A 23,424-nucleotide genomic window follows, 5' to 3' on the forward strand; every position below is an offset into this window, starting at 1 on the left:
TCATGTGCTGTTTGGGGACTATGTTTTGAAGTGCCATCCTGTCTGACACTGCAGTGCCACTTCTAGATGGGCCAGGTGTTTGTGTCGGCCACTTGGGTCGCTTAGCTTAGCCATCCAGCGACCTTGGTGCACCTCTTTTTTTCTTTGCATCATGTGCTGTTTGGGGACTATTTTTGAAGTGCCATCCTGTCTGACACTGCAGTGCCACTCCTAGATGGGCCAGGTGTTTGTGTCGGCCACTTGGGTCGCTTAGCTTAGTCACACAGCGACCTTGGTACACCTCTTTTTTCTTTGCATCATGTGCTGTTTGGGGACTATTTTTTGAAGTGCCATAATGTCTGACACTGCAGTGCCACTCCTAGATGGGCCAGGTGTTTGTGTCGGCCACTTGGGTCGCTTAGCTTAGCCATCCAGCGACCTTGGTGCACCTCTTTTTTTCTTTGCATCATGTGCTGTTTGGGGACAATTTTTTGAAGTGCCATCCTGTCTGACACTGCAGTCCCACTCCTAGATGGGCCAGGTGTTTGTGTCGGCCACTTGGGTCGCTTAGCTTAGTCACACAGCGACCTTGGTGCACCTCTTTTTTTCTTTGCATCATGTGCTGTTTGGGGACTATTTTTTGAAGTGCCATCCTGTCTGACACTGCAGTGCCACTCCTAGATGGGCCAGGTGTTTGTGTCGGCCACTTGGGTCGCTTAGCTTAGCCATCCAGCGACCTTGGTGCACCTCTTTTTTTCTTAGCATCATGTGCTGTTTGGGGACAATTTTTGAAGCGCCATCCTGTCTGACACTGCAGTGCCACTCCTAGATGGGCCAGGTGTTTGTGTCGGCCTCTTGGGTCGCTTAGCTTAGCCATCCAGCGACCTTGGTGCACCTCTTTTTTTCTTTGCATCATGTGCTGTTTGGGGACAATTTTTTGAAGTGCCATCCTGTCTGACACTGCATTGCCACTCCTAGATGGGCCAGGTGTTTGTGCCGGCCACTTGGGTCGCTTAGCTTAGTCATCCAGTGACCTCGGTGCACATTTTAGGACTAAAATAATATTGTGAGGTGTTCAGAATAGACTGGAAATGAGTGGAAATTATGGTTATTGAGGTTAATAATACTATGGGATCAAAATGACCCCCAAATTCTATGATTTAAGCTGTCTTTGAGGGTTTTTTGTAAAAAAAACACCCGAATCCAAAACACACCCGAATCCGACAAATAATTTTCAGGGAGGTTTTGCCAAAACGTGTCCGAATCCAAAACACGGGCGCGGAACCAAATCCAAAGCCAAAACACAAAACCCGAAAAATTTCCGGTGCACATCACTAGACTTTACCTCCTTTTCGGGTGCACCCAACTGCGGTGCACGTGGGGGTACTATGAGCAATTACAAAAAATATCACGACTACAAGAAACATCAGCATTATCGGCAACTCTGAATTAGGGCCATAAACAGGCAATAGCTACATTTGGCCATTTAAAACTACTTAGAAATTTGACTTTTTGATTTTTAAATTAAATTGGAACTATATCCTGTTATTTGCACAATGTAGCACTTACTATACTATTAAATAAATATTGACATGTAAAGGATAAGTCTAGTTAAGTGACTACTAGGAAGACTGCTGAGTCTGTTTCCTGTGTCTCTATTGCATAGAAAGCCTATCTGCAGTTATAACTCTAAATAGCAATAAACTTTAAAGGATGAAATGTTTATTTTAATGTATTTGTATTTTCCAAGACTTATCCAGGTCATGCAGTACTCTTCTGGAAGGGTCTGGCAGGCATTTAGGACAGTGTCAAGGTGCCCTTCCTAAATTAAAGGTACTCTCTCCTTCATCCTGTCTATTAAGGGGGTTAATATAATTATCCTCATTTCATATTTTCTGTTGACTATAAAGGACATTGAATTAGCCCATGTGCAAGGCATTCTAATGTTCCAACTAAAGCATCTCTTACCATACAGCTCTAACGAGAAACAACATTTTCTCCATGATAAGCATGTCCTCAGCCCATTACCAGCTTGCAGAAAATAAGGAGACAACCCAATTTGGAGGCATTACATGATGGGCAGTATAATTATCTTAAAACTGCATGTTTACCATGCAGAAAAGCAACGAAGAATAGAGGAAAACACTACATAATGGAGGCAGCTGTCTTAAACCCAAAGCAAATGCTTATTGTCTGTTCCTTTCCTCCCAGCCTAAGTACTTTTCCATAAAAACTACAGCAATTCAACAGCTAGAATGGAATGAATAATATTTTGCATACTGTTAGAAAATGCACTTATATACCAAGAGTTAAGGAAAATGTACCTTTCTTTGCAAAAGTAAGGTTTTGTTTTTTGTGTGGCTTGCACAAGAAAGCATCCTTGAAATGGGCTATAATCACTGAAGTTATATAGTTTGAGAATGTTTCAGTCAATTATGTAGATTAAGAGAATAAAAGCACAGAAAAGCAAGAACATTCTCATATGTCCTTGGAAAGCAAAATTTGGCCTCCCAGTAACACCTTCCCACCACTTCTTGCAGTTACTAGTACAAGGTGTGGGAGGGAAATCAGCCTGAGGATTAACACTGTATAACAGTGATAGGAAACCAGATACACTCCAGGGGTCCCAGCTGTCTAACCTTCAAAAGAGATGCACATCACCTTAAACTCAGTGATAAGTTAAATACAAATGTTTAATCAACGAAAGAGACACATATGTATAATAATATACAAGTAGGCTTTATAAACAAGCATTATAAGGTATAACAAACAAATATAGCCACAAAGCAGGATGGACCTGGGGCTCCAGGACCGCCTGTTGCCTTGTTACTGTTGTATAATATCTCTGTACATAGCGCAGACAGTGCTCACACATAACTGAGTTTTTGCATCAATATTTCATCCAAAAGGGTATTACAGAAATAATTGTAATTCCACTTTACTGCTCTGTCCCCTTATTTTTACACTACAACCTGTGTAGAACAGAAATTGCTGTTCTGAATTGTTATTACATGATATATTATCTCCTGGGTGTCTTATTACATTAAGGATCAGGGATGGTAGAACAATTGGTTTCAAACTCAAGCTACTTTAAGTGGAAATAAGAGACTTAATAGATTTGTAAATTCAGGCAGCTGCAGCCCTAACTCCCCCCTGCTGCAATTCTGTAGGAGATATTGTTCAGCTACTGATGCTCAAGAAAGCAGCACTGAGTTGGTTAATGCATAGAAGCCTGAAGTCATCCAATCAAGTGTCGCCCCAGGGAAGGGTTTAGCCAATCGCCGTGTGGCGGAGGAGTGCCTTGTGGTGCCATTGGCTGCAGTGGGACAGGCATGGAATGGGGGAAAGGAAGGGGGGAGAGAGTTTTCACACTGACTTGGTGCTGAACTGGTGCCTGTGAATCCTGCAGGTAACACATTGAGTAGCTGGGAGAGAGGGAGAGAGAGAGAGAGAGAGAGAGAGACGGGGATAGAGGGATACCAGGAATAAGGAGGAAGGGGGAGACATGGGGGGAGGCACTGGTACATAAATTCCTATAAACACAGAAACAGAGTAGCTCACATCACTGGCAGATCATCTCCATGGCAAGACAATGGAAAGCAGACAGACCTTGATACATTGTAACAAAAAAAAAAAAAGATGTGCAGGATGTTCAGAGTGACCTTATAGAAAGATTGGATGCTGCGCTCCGTAGATTGCACAAGATGATTGACATCTAACCAGGCACAGCACAGGACATGCAAAGAAATATATACAGTCTATACACAGATCTGCAAGCTGGCAGCTGGCAGGAGGTGCAGGGGTGCTGTACACATGATCCCCTGTCCCTAGGTGACTTTTGACCTGGTGATCTACTGTACCTTGCTGTTGGTCCCAAGGATTTCTGTGTTGTCTGGTTTTTTTATTTATTTTGGAGATTTTGTTTTTTCATGGACACAAAAAGGGGGAGAGAGGCAAGGCGACTGATGTGCGGCTAAATCTGCAGTTCCTGAACTTTCAGTCTGGCATCTGGGAAACTAACAAAAAAAGGATCAAGGACCAGGCAGCATCATACAGGCTACAACGCTGGATCTCTGCTTTTTTTTTTATTTTCTTGGGTGATGGAAGGCTAAAGCTACTGTGGACGTTTGATTGGCAGTGCCAAGGTGGTGTGGGCCCCCTTTGAAATTGCCCTTTGGGTAAGTTCTTCTTATTTTAATCACTTAAATGACTTAGAGCCTCGTAAGCTTGTTCTATCCACAGCCCAAAAACAAGTCAGACGTTTATATGATCCTGGAAGCTGAATGTTTTAGTCTAGAAGGAAGCCGGGATGCACAGTGTATTCATTGCTGGAAGTAAAAGTGGATAGTTTCCAGCTGTAATATAAAGGATTGTCTGTAGCGGTGATAAAGGATGACACAGATATGTACATATTTATTATGCTGGTGCATTAGTGCATGAGTATTATCTATAGCATACCAAAGTCATGTTTGTGAAGGTATATATCACAAGTGGAGGTATGTCTGGAACCCTGGATGCCTTAGGTTTATTATTATTTTGTCATCATTAGATGTACAACTAAACCCTGAGAGAGTTAAACTGCTTTCCCTGCAATAATGCTGTTGGGCATCCCTCCATTGACCTGTTCCTTGCTAAAGAGACCCACAAGGCATTGCTCCATTAATCACTTTATCGCTGGGTTTTATGTTCTCAGTGCACTGCAGAAAATCTAATAAGCCTCTTGAATAGAGGTTGTGTTACCCCATGCCTTGTAGAGTGGGCTGGCAGTGGAGAGACTGGATTTCATGGCAGCACAGGGGTATTCTCAGACTGGTGGCGATTGATTTTGGTAGCACAGCTAGCAGGCCATCAGCATCCGTCCTACTTGAATTTTAGATATAGGCAGGGCTGAGGAAATGCAGTTCTCAGCTCGGCCAGAGCAACCAACCGAAGTCTACAGCTGTTCCAGCACCTCTAAGTACAACTGTCAGTCACCGCCGCACTATAAAGGGAGAATGTTTGTTTGGGCTTTTATTGTAAATATTTTTATTGATGAGAAAAGAAAGGAAACAGAGATTTAAATAGAGGCAAAGCGCATGACATGCAATAAGCATAGAATATCCAGCACAACAATTGCAAATAGAATGCTTGAAGAGCTTCTGCAGCAGTTAAGGCTCGTAGAAGACATGGCCATCTGTAATTGCTCACATCTAAAAAATGAAACACCACCATTAATCATGCCTTGCCTGTAGAGATTTTCGCAGCTGATTAGTTTGCGAACTCCAATACTGCCCTGTGACAATATAACTCCAAGTTATATGAGATTAATTATTGCTGCTAATGTGGGTACTTAGTTCCATCGCTCCAAGTAAGTTTTCTAGATGTCTTTTCAAGGTAGAGAGGTCTACAGAGCTGCTTGCAAATCAATCTACTTGATTATGGACAATGCAACTGCTCAAGTGATGACCATCCAGCGGTGTCCAGCAGACATTGCTGTGAGAAATTCATAATGCCTTAAAGGGGGGAAGAATGTAATCGTAGAACACAGATTCAAAAGTCCATCTGATATAGATCTTCCTTATTGCCCTATTTTCATTAAAATAACACCTGTAATTCCTTCTGGCTCAAAGTCCCCCATGGCACTGCAGGCCATACTGGGAAAAAAAAAAAAAGAATTGAATGAATGTAGGGATGACTTAATGGTAGCAATGAATGACATACTGTATGAAAGCACAGCTGTGCTGTTACGCTCCTGCAAGCAAATTAGAGTTCCCCTTATGCCCTCTGGCCTAATAACAGGTTGTTTATGGAAAATTATAAAAGCACCAGGGCCCACTTATATAGCGCAACGAAGTCCTGCTGTGCAGCTGAGGGGTGGGTGATATTAGTACATGGAGATTTAAAAGCAAAATACCATTACAAATAATACAGCATGGCAGCCTGCTTGTCATTTGCTAATATCACTTCTTTTCCTGTTATTCTTTTATTTTAAATAGCGAGAAATTTCCATCGGTGTTCGAAGCAGCTGCAGCATCACCCGAGTGCTGCTGCTACATTATAACCAGTGTTTTTGAGTCTGCACGGGCTGTTTCTTGCCACATTATGTATGAGAAAGAGCTCTAACCCTCTCTTTCAGTGCCCATACAGCCTCCAAGTGGTGGACGCTGTCTGCAGAGGGGCAGTGTAAGCACAAACGGTCCTAGCTATCGTTGCTGTATCGATTGCATTAAAACAATGATGTATTTGCCAGGCAAAAAAGCTCAATTTATCCAAAAGCAAAGAGCAATGTGAGCTGCAGAGAAATCACAGCTTATTCCTAGCAGCAGTTTTTATACATCGGGTGTCACCAATGTGACTTGGGGAAGTGATTGATACTGGCCAATATGCTTTCACTAACCCTCGCATTTCCAGTAAAGGGTTGAACTGTATGTCTGTGACATAATACAGCATATTCATCCTATTGCTGAGGCCGTCTGAGAGCCTCTGTTCCTCAGTAAACACAACTGTGGCAGATAAACTGCGGTCAAAAGATGAACAAGCTCTGTCAAGTAGTTTTTTTTTGGGTGGGAAAACCTTCGGAGCTCTGGGTTGATTAAATGCGTAGGCTTTAAAATGTTTGTAAACAAAAACAGTGGTTAAAGAAGAAATCTTCGGCGTAGTCGGTTCACTTTCAGCACTTTCACAAACCAGAGAAACCGCCACCTAACAAACACTATATAAAACCACAGGAGAACTCGCAATTAGCAACATTTCAGAAGATGGCAAATGTAACACCTACTATGTTCTTTACTCTCTACTTTCCTATTCTTTTTTGTCTTCACCCCTAGTTTGTCTCTGACCCAGTTATCATTGCTCTTTCCATCTACATCTGCACCTCTCCTGTCCCCTGCCGTTCAGTAGAAGACTGCCTGTCAGTCAATATACATTTCCCAGAACCACCTCTTTTGTCCCGTCAATGACATTGTCTGTGCCCCTGCGGCTTCTGTCTAGGTGTGTTCTGTGATCATCAACAAGATTTCATCCTCTAATCCTTTTCATTGACGTCTATCTGAGGGATGGTAGGACTTATCAATTGATTGTCCTGTGGGCTAAAATAAAACGCCTTTTAATTAGAGATGAGCAAACCTGTGGCAGAAATATTGTGCAAATCAAAAGTCTTGGTGGAACACGTGGTTTTGGAAGGTGCACAGTTCAGGTGGAGGAGTCTTGGAGTTCCGTATATGCTTTGCCATTCCTTGGAATAGTATTCAGCGCTGTATTTGTAGATCCTGTATCCGAATTTAGCAGAATTCATGGTCTACCAGTAGATCAGGGACTGTGATGGTATCAGTTTATTCTCTATGGTATGGTTGGGGTATAAAAGTGAAACTAAGTGATAAGAGAATTTGGGGTGGAAGAAAAATGATTGGGGGGATTCCATGTGGAACACTTAGAAGCCAAATTCCTCCAGAGAAACAAGAACATTTCTGGGCTTCAAAGCTTTAAAAATGCTGTTTCTCTCTGTGTTTATTGCAAAGCAGCCACTTATTTATTTATTTATTAACAGTTTCTTACATAGCGCAGCATATTCCGTTGCGCTTTACAATTAGAACAGTAATAGAACAAAACTGGATAAAAACAGACAGACATAGAGGTAGGAAGGCCCTGCTCGCAAGCTTACAATCTATAGGACTTTTCTTCATGATGATGGCGACACCTCTCTCATGAGTGTGCGTACACATATATACACACACACACACACACACACACACACACACACACACACACACACACACACAATGAAAGCAGGTTAGTGGAAACTTTTTTCCACCAAGAAAGTATACGCCCTATGTCAAAATAACATTTATTTTCCCTTTAACTTAGGTATAATGTATTGAAGACATACAGTATAACAATATTATGAACTATTATTATGCATTACTGTATATTAGGTAATATATATGATAATTATAATGATAAATATTTAATTTATCATTATAACTATATGTAGATGTTAAAGTGTTGCATGGAGGGTAAACAAGGGCATTTTGCATATTAATTGTTATTACTTTACCGAATGATATTGGTGTTGGTGTGTTATAAACACTTCTTTTATGACACTACGTTTCATGCTACAGATTGTAATCTGCTGCAAAGTGCCTCATGTACAATGGAGTCAGGGCTGGAGGTGGATTAATAGTAATGTGACCAAATGTAAAAGTTTGGGATTACTTTTTGCAATCCCAACGGTCCCTCCTATTTACAATTTCAGTATTGAAAGAAGCTCCTCTCTGTCAATAAAAATAGATTTACTGCTTGATGGTTGGTAAGTGGTGTCCAAACCCGTGCCACCAAAGCTGTCATTGTGGCATACAGAAAATGAGGTACTGTAGGAGTGCAATACTCCACAGCACTCTCACTTTTGCTCAGCCCTAGATGAGAACTAATGGTATAACAGGCTAAGCAGGGCCTTCCTTCCCACGTACCATGTCCAAATTCTCCGCCAACCTTTAATCCTCTTATTAGAGATTACCCTACTACTACTGTCTATACTATTCACATGTATACTTCTAAGCTGGTCCGATTTAGGCAGGTCTGACCTGATTTTAGGGGGCTGTTCCCCCATGCCTACAGCCAGATCCTTTCTCATGACTGCTGTGAAGGTGGGAGTTATGTCTCTATTGATTATGAGTGCGTTCCATGCTTCCGCCAACGATGAGTTCGGCAAATCAAGCACGTTTCCAGTAGAGGGCAGGAGGTGTGGACAGCCGAATGCTGCTGAAATGCAAGTTACTTCCCTGGGGGGCATGACATGCCCTGCGTGATGTGACCTGACCGTGCACAACATAATCACTCTCCCTTTCCATGTTAGTGGTGCAAATGGTTTGTCCCTTTAGGCAAATGTTGTGAGATATGCACACTGCTACACCCTAGTTACTGTGCCTCTTCCTCTTGCCTCAGTTCTGCGCCCCTCACCCCGTTCCGCAGTATTCTAACCTCTCACAAGCAGGGTCCTCCCTACCTTTTGTTCCACATCTGTATTTATTTGTTCTAAGTTGTATGTCCCTGTTTTATGTATGCACTGTTATTCCCACTGTCCGGTGCTATGGGGCACTGCGGCACAAACCAACAATAATAATAACAACATAACTAATTATATAAAACTACAGAGCATTTGCCTAGGGCTTTGGTTTTCATTGAGCACTACAGAAATAGTTACATTTTTATTATCTCTCCTTTTTTTGCTACTTGGCCAGCTGGCCACTCCGGATTATGCCATAGACTGTGGAGTGTTGAACAGTGGTGTATGACTATTCCGAAAGCATGGTTACTTAATTAGGCCTTATTCATTATGCACTTAGGGTGTGATGCGGGTGCCTTTCATTTTTTCATCACGTTTCCTCTTAAAATGTTCTCTCGCCATGAAAGACATTGTGATATAGGGAGTGTGGAAAATGCCTTTTGCACATTTCATCAACTTAGCCGTTCTCACTTTTGTGACTCTAACGTTAAAATCCCAGTGTCCACGGGCACACCTGCCTCATAGAGTGTTAGTATCACGTACAACCATCAGAAAGGTAGCAGCCTGAGGTATATAGAGATTGAGGTAAATATATGACCATGTCTTTGAGTAAGGGACTTATGCTGTTATCTGTTTCAGCGCCATAGGGGTCAGTATTCTATTGCATTGTAAATCACTGCAGGCCCCATTGAGATTAAAAGTGTATCCTCTAGCAATAAGATAGATACGATGTTTGTTTTCGCCCTCTGCCTAACCTTGTGCTTTCATAAAGTGCTTACCTCTTTGCTACACCTTTACAGTACTGGCAGATGCTCCATTTATACGTAGGAAGGAACATTTTCAGACTCGTAAAACAAAAGTGCCTTTTTCATACATTAACACCGCCACCTGGCTCGTGTTCACACGGACAGATTACCCTGTGAAGTGTGGAAGCCTGAACTGGCTCTGCCATTTACTAGAGGTTCAAAGGAGACCTTCCGCAGCTTAATCTATTAAACTACTTGTTTTGTTTTAAAGAGATAACAATATATCACACCAGTGCATTGAGATATTAAAAAAAGTAAGCTTTTATAATGGAAATGGACACTTTTAAGATGTCTCAGCTCTGTATGTAGCTCTGTTTCCATGATGTATGGATGTATATGATTAAATATTAAGCCATTTATCTGCCATGCGTCTTTTTCCAGAAGTGTATTCTGCTGCATCTTAAATGCTGCTTTAATAAAAGGGCACCTTTCTTTTCAGACTTACCATATTGTGTGATTTTGGCCTATGGTTGCGTATGAGTGATTGAATGTCATAACTCTTTGTACAGTTCGGGGACACTGTATTACATGAGAATGAAAAGCATTATTATACGTTCCCTGCATGACATAACAGTTTTGCTTACTTGAAAGACGATTCAGAGGTTGATCAATGCATGTTGCCGTATCTTTGTGAAAGTACAACTTACATCTCTATTTACCAACTTGCATCAATAATAAATTCCTCTAAACTGCAATATATCTTTCAGCCAGGGCTTAATTTGTGCTAGACTATTCCGGCACTTATTTCGGTCCATTGTCATTTTTTTAATTGTCCTCTCCACTTAAACATAGAAACAGAGAATTTGACCACAAATAAGAACCATATCCAGTCTGCCTGTTAGAGTATTAGGGTTAGGGGTTATGTTAGGGGCAGGTTGTTTTAGCAGTTTGGGTTAGGGCTGAGCACTGGCGTTTCTATAATGGGTGCAGTGTGTACTGTGCACACAGGCCCCTGAGTCCAGGATGGGGGGGCCCACACCGCACCCATTTCTCCTATACTTACATTTCCGGAGTCCATCGCTGATCGTGTGTGGGCCCCCTCCTCTCCCATAGTGCACTGACCAGTAGAGACTCTCGCACAGTGCCAGAGTCTACAGCGCATGCGCAGGACTCCGAAAAAATGGCGCGGCAACCATTTTTCAGAGCCCTGCGCATGCGCTGTAGACTCTGGCACTGTGCCAGAGTCTACAGCACTCAGAGCGCTAGCAGCGGCGTGACGGCTACGGGAGAGGAGGGGGCCCACACACGGAGTCTGCACATGGGACCCCTCCTCTCTGGAGACGCCCCTGGGGCTGAGTGTGTTAGGGTTAGTTTGGGGATGGGGTTAGGGTATTAGGGATAGGATGTTAGGGTTGATTTATCAGTTTGTCTTAAGGTATTAGGGTTAGGGGTTATGATTAGGTAGATATTTGTGGTTAGGTTACGGCTAGGGATAGGATATTAGGGTTAATGTTTAGGGTGAGTACGCTGCTCCAGTTACACACAATATGTTAGCAAGCCACGGCTCTACAGGGTAGGCTGCTATTGTTAAACACAATGTGTCAGTAAGCCAGTACTATACAGGGTGGGCTGCTACAGGTACACCAATGTGTCAGTAAGCCCGTGCTATACAGGGTAGGCTGCTATAAATTCACGCAATGTGCCAGTATGCCAGTGTTAAGATGGGCACACTGCCATAGTCTGCCGAGCCCTGGTAAAATGTTGGCAGTGTGGCCTAATTGTGAGAGGCGTGGCCATGACCCCTTAGGGAAAAATGGAAAAAAGTCTTTGTAGAGTCGGCTAGGCAAGTCAAGGGGGATTGCGATCAGTGTAATCACCCCCCTACCTGCACACTCGCACAGCAACAGGCAGAGGATCAGCAGCAGCAGCTACTCTGTCTCACTGCAGCAAGATAAGATCTCATGCTGCTGCTGCCAGGAAGGGAGAGACGGAGGGGGGAGTGTGGCTGACTCAGGGGGGAGTGCGGCTGACCACCCCAGGCCCCTAGATCAGTCCTGGGCCTGGTTAATTTGTACCCAAACCCCTCTTTCAGTGGCCCTGGTTACACATATACAGGGTAGCCAATGCAGAAAGAGACAAAGCACCAATGAATCAGCTCACAACTGTCATTTCTCAAACACAGCGTGTAACATGACAGTAAGGAGCAAACCAGCCGGCACCCCATCATTCCCCCACTCCATCACCTTCAAGGCCCTGCACTTCTCCCCTAATGTGTCAGTAAGCCAGTGCTATACAGGGTAGGTTACCATAGGTACACATAATATGTCAGTAAGTTAGTGTTATGCAGGGTAGGCTACTATAGGTACACACAATGTGTCAGTAAGCAAGTGCCACACAGGGTAGACTGCTGTAATTACAAACAATGTATCAGCAAGCCAGTGCTATACGGGATAGGCTGCAATAGTTACACCCAATGTGTCCTTAAGCCAGTGCTATACGGGATAGGCTGCTATAGATACACATGTCAGTAAGCTAGTGCTATGCAGGGTTGGCTGCTATAGATACACGCAATGTGTCAGTAAGAGAGTGATATACATGTAGATGTTAAATTGATGGATAGAGCGTAGTGATTCACTCCAACATTCCAAACTGTAATTAAATAACACACATACTGTATGATATTTATTTAGCTGAAAGAATCAGCTTTAATTGCAGCCGACTCTTTATTCCTTTAGTCAGAAGATATATAATTGTTTAGACTGGATGATCCCTACTCTTACACTATAGACTGGGAGAGTCAGTATAGCCAATCAGCATTTGGCACCTATCTATTTAATGGCTCGCAGTTAACCCCACTTTCTAGTTCCACTGACAAACCCTCACTCACATTCAGGTTCATATCAATGTAACCATAACAATAAACAGGGAGAGGCTTGTGCCTCCACTACACCGGGCGAGGCAGGCACCCCCTCCATAGAGGCATGTGCTCCCATCATCACCAACAGAGAAGCATGTGCCCCCACCATTGCTACCAGAGAGACATATGCCCCCCACCACCGGAGAGGCATGCACACCCATCACCACCACCAGAGAGGAATGCGCCTCCACCACCACCCACCATCAAAGGGGAGACATGTGCCCAGGGTCGTAACCAGTGGCGTAACTACTGCCCCCGCAGTCCTCGCGGTGGCTTGGGGGCGAGGGGCCGCGGGGGCACCACTGACTTTGCACAGATTGACATGCGGACGAGCGTCCGCATGTCAATCTGCGGTCTCCTTCCCTCCGCTGCTGTAAGGAGGGACACGGAGCGCACATCGCGCGCCTCTCCTGTGTCCCTCCCTGGCTCTCCCCCGGCCTGTCTAATAAAGGAAGTGCCGTTTGTGAGCTCTGATTGGCTCACGATCCGGCACTTCCTTTATTAGACCGGCAGGAGAGCCAGGAGGGACACAGGAGAGGCGTGCTATGCGCTCCGTGTCCCTCCAACACAAAGGAGCGGGGGGTGGGGTGGGGGGGGGGGCAGGCACTGTGGGGGAATACCTGGCACTGTGGGGGAATATCTGGCACTGTGGGGGAAGATCTGGCACTGGGGGCATATACCTGGCACTGTGGGGAAGATCTGGCACTGGGGGCATATACCTGGCACTGTGGGGGAAGATCTGGCATTGGGGGCATATACCTGGCACTGTGGGGGAAGATCTGGCACTGGGGGCATATACCTGGCACTGGGGGCATATACCTGGCACTGTGGGGGAATATCTGGCACTGGGGGGAGCAGGCACTGAGGGAGCATATGTGGCACTGTGGGGGAATATTTGGCACTGGGGGGAGCAGGCACTGAGGGGGCATATGTGGCACTGGGGGGGTATATGTGGCACTGGGGGCATGTACCTGGCACTGTGGGGGAATATGTGGCACTGGGGGCATGTACCTGGCACTGTGGGGGAATATCTGGCACTGGGGGCATATACCTGGCACTGTGGGGGAATATCTGGCACTGGGGGCATATGTGGCACTGGGAGCATGGCCCTAGCAACAAGCACTACCCCCTAGCAACGAGCATGACACCCAGTGCATGAAACCCCTGGCAACAAGCATGACACCCAGTGCATGAAACCTCTGGCAACAAGCATGACACCCAGTGCATGAAACCCCTGGCAACGAGCATGACACCCAGTGCATGAAACCCCTGGCAACGAGCATGACACCCCGAGCATGAAAACCCCTGGCACCGTGCATGGAACCAAGAGCATGAAACTGCTGGCAACGAGCATGACACCCAGTGAATGAAACCCCTGGCAACGAGCATGACACCCTGAGCATGAAAACCCCTGGCACCGTGCATGGAACCAAGAGCATGAAACCCCTGGCAACGAGCAGGTAATTTAAAAGTAATTAGAAGCCTTACTGTAGAACTTAATGTGTAATGGGCATTACGGTGTGTGGCATAATGTATCACGGACATTGCGGTGTGTGTCATAATGTGTCAGGCATTACGATGTGTTGTATACTATATCACGGGCATTGTGGTATGTGGTATAATGTCTCAGGATCATTGTGGTGTGTGTCATACTGTGTCACAGACATTGTATGTGCTATAATGTATCAGGGGCATTGCAGTGTGTAGCATAATGTATAATGGGCATTGCGATTCCTGTCATAATGTGTCGCAGGCATTACGGTGTGTGGCATAATGTGTCGGGGGCATTACAGTGTGTGCATATTGTGTCATGTGCATTATTGTGTGTGGCATAATGGCTAAGGCCATTGCAGTATGTGGAATAATGTATACTGGGCATTACTATAAGGAGGAAAAATGACAAATAATGTAAGGGGCATGAATCAGGATTATTTTTCTTTCCTGTGGTGGCTAACGTCTGGGCGTGCAGGTTGCAAAACTGGGGTATAAGGTAGTCTTTTCCTGCAATGTCACGCCCCTTTACGCGAAGCCACACCCATTTCAACGAAGCCACGAAGCCACACACCCTTTTTTGGTGTCGTGCGCCGTAGGCGCGCGCATATTTGTCCCTTTACTAGTGCCAATTATGGGGGGTATGGGGGGGGGCGCCGAAGGATTTTTTGGCTTGGGGGAGAAAAATTTCTAGTTACGCCACTGGTCGTAACTACCTCGTGCCAGTGGTGCATTGCCCACAGCGCAACTGCACTGTGAGCGCACCATCTGGCAGCATCACCCGGCACCCGAACAGCCGCGCTCTCTCTCTCTCTAGCCACTCACCGGTCACAATCGGTCTCCAGAGACCGCTACTGCAGCGCTGCCCTGTATGTAGTGTGTACTCAGCTCCTCTGCTGCTGAGCGCACCCACTATACATATACTGCAGCTAGGAAGTCGCTGCCAGGTTTACCTTCTCCCAGTCCCCGCATCAGATGCTCCGCCTCCGCCCCCTATGCAGTGACTCCAGGGACTCGACCAGCCCCAGCTGACTCCCACAGTGTGCTCAGCCTCAGCCCTCTCTCATGCTGGCAGTGGGCAGGGGAGGAGCTGACAGGAAGATTCGTTGGATGGTGGCCAGGACCGGGGACAGGTGAGGAGACCAGCAGGGTTGGGGAGAAGATGAGTGGGAGGAGCAGAGACAGGAGCCGGCAAGTGAGGAGCGGGCTATATACATGCACGCACGTAAAAACCCCCTGCCTGCTGGCACAGATGACAGTTTTTGGGGGGGTTTTTAGATGGAGAGGCTGGGCTGGTCTCCACTGACTGGAATGCAGCAGCTGCAGCCGTCCTTTACATGGAGAGGCTAGGCTGGTCTCCACTGACTGCACTAGGTTAGTGTCCCAAATGCGGGGTGGGGGGTGTTTTGCAGATCATGCAGAGTGCATATTTAATAACATGCTGGCCAGGTCACCACTCACTGTCTTCTCCAGGGCCGTAACTAGGCTGCCAAACACCGAAGAGGCATGCTCCCCCACCTCTGCCACTGGAGAGACATGCACCACCACCAGCATCAGAAAGGTGCTTGCAGATACTTAAATAATTATTTAAAAATAAAAAAATAATAATTTAAATATTTTTTTCATAATGATACTATACTCTTTCTCTTTGGGAGCTACTGTGTCATTGGAAGCATCGTTAAATGGGTCAGATAAGCATAGATTAGTTATTTCCTGGCACATGCACACACACAACTTTCATACTGGAAATTAAGAAGCATTCAGGAGATTATAGGTAACCAGACTTATAACTGATTGCCAGTTCTGTGATCTTAGAACCAATTACAAAGCCCCCGTAGTTTACTAATATAAATATGTCTGTGTTTCTTTTTGTGTCTAAGTTGGGCAAAACCATGGGGGTCATTCCGAGTTGTTCGCTCGTTCTTTTTCATCTCATTGCAGCGATTTTCCGCAAACTGCGCATGCGCAATGTTCGCACTGCGACTGCGCCAAGTAAATTTGCTAAGAAGTTTGGTATTTTACTCACGGCATTACGAGGTTTTTTCTTCGTTCTGCTGATCGTAGTGTGATTGACAGGAAGTGGGTGTTTCTGGGTGGAAACTGGCCGTTTTATGGGAGTGTGTGAACAAACGCTGCCGTTTCTGGGAAAAACGCGGGAGTGGCTGAAGAAACGGGGGAGTGTCTGGGCGAACGCTGGGTGTGTTTGTGACGTCAAACCAGGAACGACAAGCACTGAACTGATCGCACTGGAAGAGTAAGTCTCGAGCTACTCAGAATCTGCACATAAAAATCTGTTCGCAATTTTGCTAAGCTAAGATTCACTCCCAGTAGGCGGCGGCTTAGCGTGTGCAATGCTGTAAAAAGCAGCTTGCGAGCGAACAACTCGGAATGAGGGCCCATGTGCACTGCAGGGGGGCAGATATAACATGTGTAGAGAGAGTTAGATTTGGGCTGGGCGTGTTCAAACTGAAATCTAAATTGCAGTGTAAAAATAAAGCAGACAGTATTTACCATGCACAGAAACAAAATAACCCATCCACATTTAACTCTCTCTGCAAATGTTATATCTGCCACACCTGCAGTGCACATGGTTTTGCCCAACTGCTAAAAAGTTTTCTGCTGCGATCAACTCGGAATAACCCCAATATTTTAAAATTGCCAAGGCACACCATCAGTTCCCCACAGAAAAAAAACAAAAATACACATTTGGCCCTCACAGTAAAAAAGAATCCACACATACATTGGCCTACACAGGAAAAACAATGACATTTCTCCCCACATAAATCCTATTGCTCCCCACATGAATTATTCACATTGTTCCCCCCATAAATCCATAAATCCTATTGCTCCCCACAGGAGGAATAACATGACAAATATTAGCGCCTACTGGTTAGCTGTCCTCCTCCCTGTCCCTCAGTGGCGGGGATTGTTCATAGTGGAGTGCTGCGAATACTGAGCAGCGGGCGGTCGGGCAGGTGTGGTTGTGAGTGGGCAAGGAAAGCTGTGGATGCAGGCGGGAAATGGAAGATGTGTATACAGATAGGTGGGCTGGCTGGATGGTTTTGCCGTGACCTATGATATCACACTGCCACATCATCAAGGCCGGAGCATGACTGATCCTCTAAGAAGAGCCCGAGCCAACAGTTCATTATGAAGGTACAGGAAGCTGCTCTGGCTCCGTGGCACACCTTGCAATTTTCCCCTGACCAATTACTGACTCTATATGGAGAGTAGAGCAGTACCGTGTGGTGAGGTCAGTGGCTGGTGAGGCACTGCAGCCATAATGTCCGCCGAGTCCCACCAACCACCCCTACCGCCATCGAGCCAATGTACGCTACCGCCCTTGAGCCGATGCCCACTAAAATGGCTAAAACACAGTTGGAGAAAGAACCTCTGACGTCACCAGCGCCGAACAGGGAACCCGAAATGTACCCTTGCTGGCTCACTTAATTTGCCGTGCTTTGGGCACTGTGGCTCGCTCTGCTCGCCACCAGGTTACTAAAGGGAGTAGTTGATGGCGTGCATAGTGAAAGAGCTATCCCGCTGGCCTAGCTCCTCCCCCTGACATCAGAGGTCCTTTAGAACACTTGGTTCTAGCATCTACAATGCCCACTACTGCCACTGTCCCTGCATGTGTGAAAGGCACACAAGCTGTCGGAAAACTGGGCGTAGTCTTGCAATGAGGATGTAACCAAACAACAAAGTCCTCAATGGGAATGCTGTATCCATATGACGAAGGAGAAGGTGATGCCTTGGAAAGGCAGAGGGTGACGAGAGATGGTGATGGGTAGACAGTGATGCAGGGGAGATGCAGTGGGTGACGGAGAGAGGCAGTGGGTGACGGGGAGAGGGTGACAGGTAAAAGGGTGATGGAGAGAGGCAGTAGGTGACAGGAAGAGGGTGATGCCAGGGAGCTGGTGACAGGGAAAGAGCGAAAGCAGTCGGTGCCAACTGCAGGTGACAGGAAGAGGGTGACGCCAGGGATAGGGTGATGCTAGGGAGAGGGTGACAGCAGTGGGTGACAACGGAGTTTGCTGCGCTATTTAAGAAACTGTTAATAAATAAATACTATGGAGAGCACATTACTATCCCACTCTGTTCCCAGTATAGCATGGAATATAAGCAGTACAGCCCGGTCCCCGGTGAGCTTAGACCATGTCAAATTAAAGTGTCCGCCACTCTCCCACGCAAATCCTGGCCGGCCCCTGCTGCAGCCGGTAACAGAGAGAGGAATCAACAAACCTGCTCCCTGTGGTGGGGCTGCTCTTCCTCCAGCACTTCCTAGCTCCACAGGTACAGGACCGTGTCTGGGAGCAGGGCTGGTGCATGGTGGCACTGCGCCCTAGGATAAATTTTAGCCTACCACCCAACCTCCCTCAAAAACCCGCACAAGTGACTTTTGGGAGAAGCTGGTGAGTAGACTCTAGGACAGCACCAGAGTCTACTCATACCCCTTTCAGACCACCACCTATGAACACGGGTTATTGGCACATGAACGCACATAACCCGTGTTCAGGTGCGGTCTGAAAGGTGCAAGGGTTAAAATACTGGGTTGAGCGACTCGGTATTTTAAACTTGGTTGCAAGCAGGGTTGAACTCGTGTTCAACCCGGCTCACTGTGCGGTATGAACGGGAGCCGGGTCGATGCGATCTGTTTGTCGTTCACTGTGTGTGTATATGGGCTGCGTTTGGAGATCATGTGATCTCCAAGCGCCGCCCCTGCAGCGTCACCACTGACATCACCAACCCAGCAATATGCCGGGTTGCAGACAGCAGTGGCGAGGGGCCTGCAGCGGGTTGCACACTGTGAGCTCCCGTATCAGGCTCTCGTGTGCGACCCGCCTCAGGCGGTCAGAAAGTGGTATTACTTGTACCGCTGGCTAGATAAGGGGGCCCGGATAAAGACGGCACATTGACCCCTCTTTGCTGAAAACACCTGGCTGTGTGTGTGCGCAGATTAAAATAAAACCAAATCCCACAAAACAACACTACACCCCCCCCATAAACACACACACTACATTACACCATCCCCAAATAACTTCAATATACAGGTACTATAATACAAGATAGTACCCAACCCCATGATGGTGATACAACCCCCACCCCACCCAATATTATTTACCAAACCACTCCCCTAAAGATAATACTAACACAAAACCCCTATATAATATTAATATATTATATACCCCAACCCCCATATATATAAAAAACACCCAACTCCTCTCCCCCCCCAAACACCTCACAGATCCTCACCTTTGATTGTGGGAGGTTCAGCTGCAGTCTCTATATATTCCCTCCCTGGTTTGTCCCACGGAGCTGGCTGGGGAGAAATCATATCTTCCCAACTGGAGCCAGGAAGGGGCGTGGCCTCCGCCGTGAGGGGGCGGGGCCTCAGGAGGGGAATGAGAATGGATGTGTTGCTGCAGCCTGCAGTAGAGAGTGGTTGCTGGTGCAGGGGGAGGGAGTGGCCATGCAAAGAGGGTAGGGGGGAGCAGGCATCGTGCACTGCTGCTGCTGCCTGTGCTGCAGCAGACATGTCAGACTGTGACATGTCTGCATTATCAGACAGCAGCTGAAAGGGGTGTATGCGCGTGGGGGAGGGGGGCAGCGGCCGCAGCTTACAGTGTCCGCTGCTTATGTTCAGACAATAGGGGAGGAGGCCACTTACATCTGCCTGTGACGGGGGCGTGCTTTCATATGAGCTGAAAGCACGCCCCAGTCTAAAGCGGCACTTCTGCAAGGTGCCGCTTCTGCTGGGGGGGTTTTACGGGCTTTCACTGCCCAGCGCTTGGCCCCGACCCCCTCTTCCTGCTCTCTTACACTGACAGCTGGAGGCACCGACATCGGTGCCTCTGAAACACATGTAAAACAGGTTTTTTTTCCAAGGAAAAAATGATTAAAATAATATCAACGCTAAAGCAGATACTTGTGACACAGAATATGTGTCATAAGTATCTCTTTGTATTATTTTAATCATTAATGACAGGGGAGGCACTGCCTCCCCTGCCTCCCCTGACTGCACGTCCCTGGAGTAGAGCCATGCCCAAGATGGTGCTAGAGGATGCTTCTGTTTTTAGAAAGTCATAAAATAAATGTCCCCGGCAATCACTTGACATTTTGTATGGATAACACATGTATATTCACTGCTAGATATCTGTGACATGAAAAGTAAAGAACTGGTAATTTATAACACATGGGGCAGGTTGTGAAGAAGAGAACATAGAGTGAGATCCTTTTGAAAACAATATACTGTTTAAGTTATGGCATGTGCTCACAGACAGAGAAGGTCGTATCCCACCTCATTAGTTCCAGGTGACTTTACAGAGTGAAGAATGGTCCTTCCCACAGAATGAGTAATGCAGAATCTCCATTCAAGAAATTATGGGATAAAACATGTGAATACCTAATGTGCCTCTGAAGCCAAAGGAGAACTGCTATCAGTGCCAGACTAGCAGGCCTGGATTAAGAATTCAGGGTGCCTGGGGAATTTAATACACTGGAGTCCACCCCTACTCCTCAGGCCTTTACCCCTCTTGTCAACACTGGTCCCTAACTGTCTTCTGGTCCGCCCTCACTTATTGACTGGCATTGTATTATAGCGAGCTCACAGAAGTGCACTGCTCTCTCATGCTCTCCATCTATATAGCACTGATTATTTGTTTAGGATGTTATAAATTGATATACATTGCAGTTAATCTGCAATTAGCATGGCTGTGTATTAGAATAATGTGGGGTGCTAGCTGTATGATAAATGTCATAAAATGTCATTAAAGCAGAAGAGAAATGATTTTGCACTTAAGGTGATAAATACAGTAGATGTATAACCTACCTAGGTCTTTGTGCGCTCTCCCAGCATGGTTGAAGGTGTTGCTGTAGTGCTGGTAATCCAGGTAGGGGCTTTGGTGTGATGGTGGTGACTGCTGGAAAACTGGGTATATGGCTATGGCTACACTGATGCCCCTGGAGAGAGCAGACCTTCATGCCCAGTGGGGTGGAAGCCATGCAGGTAATGCTCATTCTCAGCGAATGCTTCTGCTGGGGTTGACAAGAAGATTCTGGCCCATGGCTGAACTCCAGGAAGGCAGCTTTAGCTGTGTTCAGGAAAGGTTCCGTAATAGAGGTCATCTCTAACATTACAGATCACTCTACCCTAGTTCATGTCAGACATAGCGGTGGTGACCCATCCCATGTCCCCCACAGCCACCAGTAACCAGCCTATCACTGTGACTTCCACATAAAAAGAAAGAAAATGCAGATGCACACTCTGTAGTGCCCAGCACCGCCAATCAGAATAACCACAACAAACAACACTTGCATAGAAGTGAGAGCTTTAAGCGCAGGTGCCAGGAGCCTTATTGTAACAGCAACTAAGCCTCTTACAATCAGGGGCATAGAGAGCCATGCTGGGCCCTGGTTAAAGGGGTGTAGCCTAATAAAATGGGTGTGACTACGCCCTTTAATATTTAATAATAAAATATTTGAAGGGACGACTAGCGGCCCTGCGCACTCCACAAGGGGAGCGACATTTTAACACAAGGGGGTTGGAGGGCATAGCGGAGGACCTTACTTGGTCTGGAAGTGGGTCTCTCCCTGGCCAGCGCCATGTCCCTCGATATTTGGGAAGATGACGCTGGCCACTAGAGAGCAAAGACTCTGGTGCCATATTCCTGAAGATAACACCTGGTAGATGTCACCGATGCAGGCCACATCACACGTGTGCTCGGGAAGTTAGCAGACCTGGACCCCTGCCGGGCCCGGGTAATTTGTACCCACTCCCCCCCTCTCGGTGCCACTGCTTACAATGTAGTTGACTGCAGTTCAGTGTTATTTTAAATCATGATTTCAATGTAGGACTCTAAGGAATCCATTGCATGGGCAGCATGCTGTTTTGAAACAAACAATTAAGCCAGAGGTCAACAAAGTCTAGAAGCCAGACCATTTTCTCCAACCAAAACAAAAAATTATACGTGCCACCACATAAGCCCCTTCAATAACCCTGCCACACATGACCCTTCAATATATTCCCATGTTATATACTGTAGTACGTTTTTGATTTCTATTTCCAGGCTTTGAAAACAGCCTCCGAAGTGCTACAATCTTTCAGCTAGCTGGAAAGTTGAAGCAGAGAGTTTATACCATATCAGTTTGTTTTGGTGATGAGTTGCTTTTGGGGCTTAGAGGGGAAGAACAGTGGTATCTCATCATTGTTGAAAAACAGTCTTCTTCTTCTTCCTTAAATGGCTAGAACACACAATCTGTGCAGAAAATATGTGTTAAGGGCCCTACACACTGGCAGATAAAATTCACAAAATGAACGTTCTCGATCATTAATGAACGAGAACTCATTCATATCGTGCAGTGTGAAGGCACCAACGATTAACGATGCGTGGCCCCGCGCTAGTTAATCGTTGGTGCCCTGTCGCTTATGCATGCAGGCCAATATGGACGAGATTGTCCATATTAGCACACAGTGCTATGGAGCCGGGTGACGGGAGGAGTGAAGAAACTTTACTCCCCCCCGCTGCCGGGTCGCCCGTCGGCCGTATCCGCCGTCGGGCAGCTCGGGTGGATCGGTAAGTGTGTAGGGCCCATTAGAATAAAACATGATGCAGCAATGTGAGCCACCACTTTCTTTTATGAATACTGTAGGCTAGTATATACAGTGTAATATGTTAATTGTAAAAAAAAAAAAATGTGGGTTAATATTTCTCTGAATAGGACTGTGCTTCTCCAGCAACATAGAAGTCAGGAACCTATTGAATTGTAAATCACTGCAAGACCTATGAATGAGAATGATATGTTACCTGTGCTGCCTTCCCAGCCTTGTTCTTTTGCAAGGTGCTAACCTCTTGTGTATGACACAAGCCATGTTGAAAGGTATGCAATAACTGTCTGTATGGGGACACTGCTCATACAAGAACATTGCACAGCAGTCAGGTCTCACTTGGGGATATATCTTTTGCTCTATTAACTACAGGTTTCTATCATAGAAACGCAGAGTCACAGACAAGACTATGGGCTTATAAGTCAGAATACAGCTACCTGTTGTTTTTGCAGTGCAGTGAAATGGGACAAGACATTGAATCTTAGATTGAAAAGGAGATAAAAAGCTACCATTCCAAGTCTACCAATGAAACAAGCACAGAAAAGTGATAATTTTAACTTTTGTTTAAAAATGTACATATATAGAAATAACGATACTATAACTACTGTAGGTCTGTAGAATTATTAAATATATATATATATATATATATATATATATATATATATATATATATATATTAAATGGTGATTTTCTAAATGTGCTCAGT

The 23,424-nt window shown here is 45.8% G+C and overlaps 1 protein-coding gene across 2 annotated transcripts in view; it reads left to right on the forward strand.

Annotated features, from left to right (window-relative positions):
* Window positions 1–3,394: 3,394 nt before the first annotated feature.
* BRINP2 (BMP/retinoic acid inducible neural specific 2) overlaps window positions 3,395–23,424 on the forward strand; it is a 388,544-nt gene continuing 368,514 nt past the window's right edge. The window contains exon 1 of one of the 2 annotated variants that reach the window (XM_063939715.1): window positions 3,395–4,157. The gene's annotated coding sequence lies outside the window, so the exon portion shown is untranslated. The remainder of the gene's footprint in view (window positions 4,158–23,424) is intronic. The other variant, XM_063939712.1, reaches the window with a different exon arrangement.

Source organism: Pseudophryne corroboree, chromosome 9 (assembly GCF_028390025.1).
Source record: "Pseudophryne corroboree isolate aPseCor3 chromosome 9, aPseCor3.hap2, whole genome shotgun sequence".
Classification (NCBI taxonomy): Eukaryota; Metazoa; Chordata; class Amphibia; order Anura; family Myobatrachidae; genus Pseudophryne; species Pseudophryne corroboree.